The 8,120-nt window shown below is 36.2% G+C and overlaps 1 long non-coding RNA gene across 1 annotated transcript; it reads right to left on the bottom strand.

Annotated features, from left to right (window-relative positions):
* Nucleotides 1-346: 346 nt before the first annotated feature.
* Nucleotides 347-4,318, bottom strand: LOC131545956 (uncharacterized). Its single transcript, XR_009272535.1, has 3 exons — nucleotides 2,756-4,318; nucleotides 1,753-2,673; nucleotides 347-614 (listed from the first exon to the last, which is right to left on the bottom strand). It is a non-coding gene; the product is annotated as an uncharacterized LOC131545956 (long non-coding RNA).
* Nucleotides 4,319-8,120: the final 3,802 nt, after the last annotated feature.

Raw genomic sequence — 8,120 nt, 5'->3', positions numbered from 1 at the left:
AAACAGACAAGGGGAATTATACGGTTCATTCAGCCATGCACAAAACAATGCGGTGTGCATTATCTCCTCAGTGTGCAAATAGCTTTGGCAGTCCACTCTGACAAGCGAACCCTTAGAATGTTTAATTCACGTATAGAAAGCTTGATGGTGCGATGCAGCGCAGCCATTTTTAACCTTTCCTCTATTTGTGTGTGACTAATGTAGCAGACATCAGTCTGCTGCTCTTTTTCAGGCTTGTGTAAAATGTTAAGTGGGAGCAGCACCACCTAAGGGGAAGCTATTCCTGCCTAATTACCGCAGTACTAAGGACATCTGCATGTTAGCACATACAAGCTGCTGTGGCACATCACTTCACTGTCATGATGAGGCCCTCGGCCTTTGCCAATCCCTGGCAAGGGCGGCCTCATCCCACGTCACCACGAATTAGTGGAGGCAAACTCTGAGCCTTAAGGCAAAGTCACAGATGGGAGGGGGTTAAAAATGAGAGCTGTCAGGAACCTTGTGGCACGCCTTACTGACCTCTTATACTGCTGTTCTTAAGGGAAATCATGAAAAACCTCAGTTTTGAAGTAGGTTGAAAAGTGCACATCCATCCATTTCCCAAACTGCTTGTTCTATGCACACATGTAGATGCAAATAAAATATTTTACTTCAGTGTAGCATATCAAATATAATTCTGACATTTAAATTTTCATTAATACACAAAATTGCACAGCAAATATTACATATTAAAAAGTTAAAGAAATCACACTTATTAAACTGTTGTCATGTTTTTCAGCACTATTAGAACTGTGCTGTGTTTATCTGGGCCAGAGGTGCAGTAGCCTATAACAGTATAGTAGTCTAATACAATAAAGTAAATAATAATCTATAATGTATTTAAAAAATTATATTACTACGTAGTATATAGTAATAATAAAGTAACATTATATGACTTTTCTCTCTAAATTAACAAACATTTGTAACTTTACTTTTTTGACGTGAAGAACAAAACTGTGTGTGGTGCACACTTTGGTAGAAATTTCAGAAGAAAAATCAGTTTAATTTAATATAGATTTTGGCAAAGCAATAATTTGACAGAATTGATTTTTTTTTTTTTTTACAGAATGAAACAGAACGTTTTTTTGTTTTTATTATTTTAGTAGATATTTACTTTAATCTTTGTGTATTTTTTTATTTAAAAAATGTTTTAATATTTACCACAGGTAAATATTATCACCATACTTTCCCAGTTGTCCTTTTTTTTTTTTTTTTTTTTTTAATTAAAAAAAAAAAATTAACAGTCAGAAAAAGTCACCATGTTTTTAGGAAAGGAAGGTTATATGTGACCCTGGACCACAAAACCAGTCTTAAGTGTCAATTTTTCAAAATTGACTGGACAATATTTGGCCGAGATACAACTATTTGAATATCTGGAATCTGAGGGTGCAAAAAATCGAAATATTGAGAAAATCACCTTTAAAGTTGTCCAAATGAAATTCTTAGCAATGTATAGTACTAATCAAAAATTAAGTTTTGATATATTTACGGTAGGAAATTTACAAAATATCTTCATAGAACATGATCTTTACTTAAATTATTAAACAATAATATTTGTTTAAATATTACGTTTGACAGGAATGGTATTTAAACCCCTCTGCAGCTTTTTCCCGCTATTGTTGAAAAAGTGAAAGAAATGGTTCCTCTGCCCTGTGGATGTAATGCAAGTCATAACGGGCAGCAAGAAATCCAGAACAGAGAGAACCACAGTACCTCCTGTTATCCTGTGTCCAAGATAGGTGGCGGTTGAGGGGGAGGGCTGTGAGAGGTAGCGAGGCATCACATCTCCTCCATTTAATTGGCAAGGGAAATGAGTAGGGATGTGGTTAGTATGAATCCAGTCAGTCAGTCACATAGTCTATTACAGGCACACTGGCATTCCGAACTGGCTCTTACTGTCCTGATGGAGGTGTCAGGTCAGTGCCGAGCATGGCCCCCCTCTGGCTTTAACGCCTCTGTCCCGCTCTGTGCTGTCCAGGTGATGGTGATTGTCTCCAGGATTCTCGTGGTGGGACGACTCACCTGTCACTAACTGGTCACAAAGCATTTACCTTGTGACAGAATTCCAATTAGACTGTGATAGAGGTGACACCGGAGAAAGAAGGGCGGAGGTGAGATGCAAAGACGAATGCAGGCACAGAGCGAGGGATGGAGGAGAGAGAGCTTATGTTTACAGACTGAGAATGAATATTACACGTTACCCGTTTCACCGACATAAACTTTCAAAGGACTAAAGCAAATATCATGAACTGTATTGTAGTAATCCTGTGTCTCTCAAAACCATTGTTGACAGAGCGATTAAATAATCCTTTGGGACTAAAGGAGGCAACGGAGACAATCCCTGAAGAATGTTACCTTCATCTTTAATAGTTCTACAGCGGCAGATGATGTTGATCCTCACCTCTACAATGTTAAGCCGTGTGTTGAGGTTTGTCAGGAAACCGTCTGACAGTGAAGTGTCAGAGGTGAGCATGCCTCTGTGTTGTGGACGACTGCGCGTTTACACATGACACAGTTCTAATTATTGTAGACAGGATGTCCTCACCTCACACAGATAGGGTCACTGGGGTGGATCATGTTGATATAACTGCAACACATCTATATTACCATGACAGGATTCTGTTGACCCATAATCTGGAAAATGGAAAGCATGAACAAATAAGGACTTAAAGAAATAGTTCACACAAAAAAATTAATTCTGTCATCATTTACTCACCATTAAGTCACTGTAAACCTTCGTAAACCTCATTGTCTTTCTTCTGTGGAACACAAAAAGAGAAGTTTATCAGCATGTTAACATGCTATTCAAAGAAAGCATATAGTAACAATATATATGCATATATTGTATATAATTCAACTCAATTCAAGTTTATTTGTATAGCGCTTTTCAAGATACAAATCGTTGCCAAGCAGCTTTACAGGAAATTAAGTTTCTACAAGATATTTAGTAGTAGCTTATCAGTGGTGACTATGTCAAGTTGATGTGCATATGGCAGAAATGTACGGTAAAAATCAGTTAATGACGTAATCAAACACACGATGAACACTTAACAGCAGTGATTATATGTTGCTATGTGTTGTTTCAGGGTTGGCATCATCTGGGGTCCTCTGAGGGGTTGGCATCATGTCTTCTCAGATCTTTTAAAGGTTGGATCCAGATTGAAGCTTGTGTAATCCCTAGTTACCACAGGATGTCAATCCCGTGGCAGAAACAGAGAAACAAATAGAGAAATAATTAGCGTAGTTGCTGTTCCAACCAAGCAAAAATGATTTGTTCAACCCAAGCTAAAGAATAATAATGGGCATTTGATCAGGTATAACTGCAGTACAAGATTATGAGACGCATTATATGAATGCTTGGCTAAAGAGATGTGTCTTTAATCTAGATTTAAACTGAGAGAATGTGTCTGAACCCCGAAATTTATCAGGAAGGCTATTCCATAGTTTGGGAGTCAAATGCGAATAAACTCTAACTCCTTTAGTGGACTTTGCTATCCTAGGTACTACCAAAAGTCCAGAGTTTTGCGACCTTAGGGAGCGGGATGGATTGTAGCGAGATAGAAGACTAGTTATAGTACGTAGGAGCTAAACCATTAAGGGTCTTATAGGTAAGTAATCATATTTTGTAACTGATACGGAACTTAATAGTCAGCCAGAGTAGAGACCGTAAAATTGGGGCAATATGATCATATTTTCTTGAACTGGTAAGGACTCTATAGCCGCCGCATTTTGGACCACCTGAAGCTTGTTTATTGAAGACGCAGGACAACCACCTAGCAGTGCGTTACAATAGTCCAGTCTAGAGGTCATGAATGCATGAACTAGCTTTTCTGCATCAGAAACAGGTAACATGTTTCGAAGCTTGGCAATGTTTCTAAGATGGAAGAATGCTGTTTTTGTAACATGGGAAATATGATTTTCAAAGGAATATAACACCTAGATTTTCAACTGTAGAGGAAGTAACAGTTCATCCGTCTAGTTGCAAATTGTAATCCAAGAGATTCTGTGTACTGTTTTTTGGTCCAATAAGTAATATCTCTGTCTTATCCAAATTTAATAGAAGAAAATTATTGGTCATCCAATCTTTTACATTTGAACACACTCTGTTAGCTTAGAAGTTTCATCTGGTCTTGTTGAGATATATAGTTGAGTATCATCAGCATAACAATGAAAACTAATCCCGTATTTTCTAATAATATTACCAAGGGGCAACATGTATACTGAAAATAGCAGAGGACCTAGGACAGATCCTTGTGGTACTCCATACTTTACTGGTGATAATTGAGATGACTCCCCATTTAAAAAAACAAAGTGGTAGCGATCGGACAGGTAGGATCTAAACCATCTTAAAGCCTGCCCTTGAATACCCATATAGTTTTATAACTGTATACTGTATAGTTGTGTAACATAACTGTACTATAATTTAGATTTTCTATAAAATATTACACACATTTCAAAAATAAAAAATAAAATCAATATTTTCAATGTCAGTATTATATGCTCACCAACTCATTTGATAAAAATGTTTTTGAAGAATATTATGTAAAAACTGTAATATACTATGAAGCATTGTTACAATTTAAGATATCTGTGTTCTATTTAAAATAAATAAATAAATGTAATTTCTTCCTGTGATGTAAAGCTGAATTTTCAGCATCATTACTCCAGTTGTCAGTGTCATATGATCCTTCAGAAATCATTATAATTTGCTGATTTAGAGCTTTAGAAACATTTCTTAGTATTATCAATGTTAAGAACAGTTGTGCGGCTTGAAATCTTTGTGGAAACCATGATGAGGGTTTTTTCAGGATTTTCTGATGAATTGCACATTCAAAAGTACTGCATTTATTTGAAATATAAATCTTTTATATATCTTTTATATCTTGTATAAAACATTACGAATGTCTTTACTGTCACATCTGAATAATTTAATGCATCCTTTTATATATATATATATATATATATATATACACACACAATATATTAAATCCTTATACTTCCCCTAGCAATTATAAGTAATATTATAACTTCTTCCAAAAACAAACAAACAAATAATTGTGCTGTCAAAATTAGCGTGTTAATGCAGGCGATAAATGTAAAAAATATTTAACGCAGTTAACGCAGGGTCGGAGCTAGGGTTGGCCACCCCATTCACAACTGCTGCTTCTGTCTCTATCCTTGACAAGAAATGCATTTATTTAGATGCAGAACATCTTTACGACCACATCGAACAGGAGACTTTTCAGATGCACACTCCACTTTAGCGACAGGCGCTAGTCAAACGAGCGCTGAAACAGTACAGGTGACAAGGAGATTCAGTAGAACATCAGTGACCTGTGGTCAAATAAGATGGTGTCAGGCCATATGTCAGTAAAAACGAATTTTCCTGTCCTGTCAGCCGTTATACTGTGCTTATAGCACATACTCTTCAACTGTATGCACAAATACAGCGGTGCACACTGCAGCCTGTATCATTCCATATTAAAACGTGAATGAATCTATGAGCATGCTTGTCAGATTCGTGTCACGTTCCGCAGTGGCAGCTCTTAAAATAATAGCAGCCAAAATAACCTAATAACCCAGGTGCTATGATGTCTGTTAATCAAAGAACAAAAGAAAAAAAAAAAGAGGAAATCAATAACTTGTGTAGCTTTAAGGATTCATCTATATTTAATTTAGAATTTAGTGTTTGATAACTTAATTCAATTTCTGTATATTTCCTACTTGCTGAAGGGCACAGGTAAATATTACTTAAAAAAAAAAAATTGGTTTATGTGAAAATTGTTTTAAGTTCACTTAAATTAAAAGTTGTTAATTTTTAAAGTGTAATAAATGTTCAAATGTATAGCTCTCAATTATACTGCAATGTTAGTATAGTCAACATTACATATAGTGTACAATGGTTAAATATTTGGGGGGGGGCAATTTCCTAGAGACATCAGTAGTATTGGTATCAATGATACTCGCCTTCAGTCATAAAAAAAGATTCAATTAAACAAATATTAAAAATATACTGTCTTTATGTTGTTTCTACATTAATTTGAAGATTGAATGTGAAATTATTGCAATATAAAAGTAGCCTACATTTAAAATCTTTAATGGTAGGTGTGATTAATCGCGATTCATTTCAGAAATTTTTTTTGTGATTAATTAGTTAATTTTTTTAATCGATTGACAGCACTAATAAATAAATTTACTGACCCCAAACATTTGAATGCTAGTGTATAACTATTACAAGCTCAAGTGTGAACCGGAGAGCTGATTGAAAAAGACACTTTCAAGAGCAGGAGCTACTTTGTGGAATACAACATATCTCTTTTTTTCTGCACTGGTTTGAGAACTGAACCATAACGGATACTCCATAACAACTGAAGAGAGAGAAGTATCGCTCCATGTCCAGATCGATAGTGAATTAGCCAGTTCGCTCATCTCTTCAGTGGACTGTTTTGGTGGATCGATTTCTGGCTGCGTAGGGCAGTCGAGGTGACACTGACCAAGAGCATTGTAAAACTTTTTTGAACATCCCACTGGCTGACCTCACAACTGTGGGGAGTACGTTTACATCCCATTTCAGTTTGAGGAGAACGAGTTATAACGATTGTATCCGTCTCACCACACATGAATGAGAGCGTGAAAGTGAGCGAGTGTGACATTAAGCAATCCCCGCTGTTCTTCATTGGTTCCTGTGGTCTAGAACAAGCCAGGTGTGTGTGTTTGTGGTTGCAAGTTGGTGGTTTTTGATGGATGAGCAGGAAGGGAACTGATGGATGAGTCAGTTCTCTGTTGGGACAATATGATGAAGACTATGAGCCAACATACCCAAGAAAGAAGTCTCATCTCTGGCCCTTCCCACAGTCCATTACACACAGGCATGCACTCTTCTGCCCACTGGTGATGGAATAATGATTCACTGAGATTTATTGACAGTATGCTGGTCTGAACTGGTAAAGAAAAAGACCCACGACTGTACTCTTTTTTTTTTTTTTTTAAATACCCAAACAATCATTTTAACTAATATTAATAAGTTAGGGCATCAATATTAGGATTAGGCATCCATACATATTTCCAAATTCTATGCAATTTAGATTGTCAAGCACTCTACTTGATTCATGTGAGTTTCAATGATAATTTCCATGTTTTTTTACAAACAAAATACACACACCCGTCCCACACATATACATCGTTTCTATGTGAATACAGTTTTTCCAGCTGGATTCAGATCAATAACATCTATTTGAAAAGTTCATTAAAATAACCGACTCATAACAGTCATTTTTTTGGGGAATCGGACTACATTGGTCACATTATATGTTTTTGATTCACTACAAAGAGCCAGTTCATAAGAATCATTTGTTTGCGAATCAGATTACATTGGTCGCGTTGTATGTTTTGACTCACTACAAAAGAACCACTTCATATAGAATCATTTGTTTGCAAATCTGACTACATTAGTTGTGATTCACTAAAAAGAAGATTTATCTTGGGATTTTAAGTATTGAAATACAAAATACTGTTCCAATGAAAACAGCAATTAATTAAAAAAAAATAAAAAAAATAGATAAGCACTTTTATCTATCGTGTTGATAATAGCTTTAACATAATCCCTCTGCTGTCCTAGATTAAAAACCTAGACATATTTGCTATCTTTCCTTTATCTCAGTCACCTCACTGTGTCCCATGCCATCAGATTCTTCAGTGTCTTGGTGGCATCAGATTCCTCAGCCAATCTATTATGGCCTCACAAGGGGAAGTGCGGGCCATTGTCCCAAGTCGTTCTATCGCCGATTACTCTTTGCGGTATTGATCGAAATGCTGTCAGGTTTCTTGTCACCTTGGTGATAAATTATAAGTGTGTGTGTATTTGTGCTATGTGTGTATGTGCCTTTTATCTCTCTGAGAATTTGATAAAATGTGATTGATCTCTCTTGAGGCTGCCAGAAGCTAAAGAGGCCCTAGGTGCACATTTTTTATCATCTTATAATCAGATGATTCCCAAAAAGCAAATCAGGGAATCTTTTATCACTCAAGTAGAAAACTGGATTAGTTAGGGAGAACAAGAGAGGAAAACCATACATTCAGTT

The sequence above is a fragment of the Onychostoma macrolepis genome, chromosome 08 (assembly GCF_012432095.1).
Source record: "Onychostoma macrolepis isolate SWU-2019 chromosome 08, ASM1243209v1, whole genome shotgun sequence".
NCBI lineage: Eukaryota > Metazoa > Chordata > Actinopteri > Cypriniformes > Cyprinidae > Onychostoma > Onychostoma macrolepis.
The sequence above is the reverse complement of the archived record's forward strand: the minus strand, read 5'-3'. Positions and strand labels throughout refer to the sequence as shown.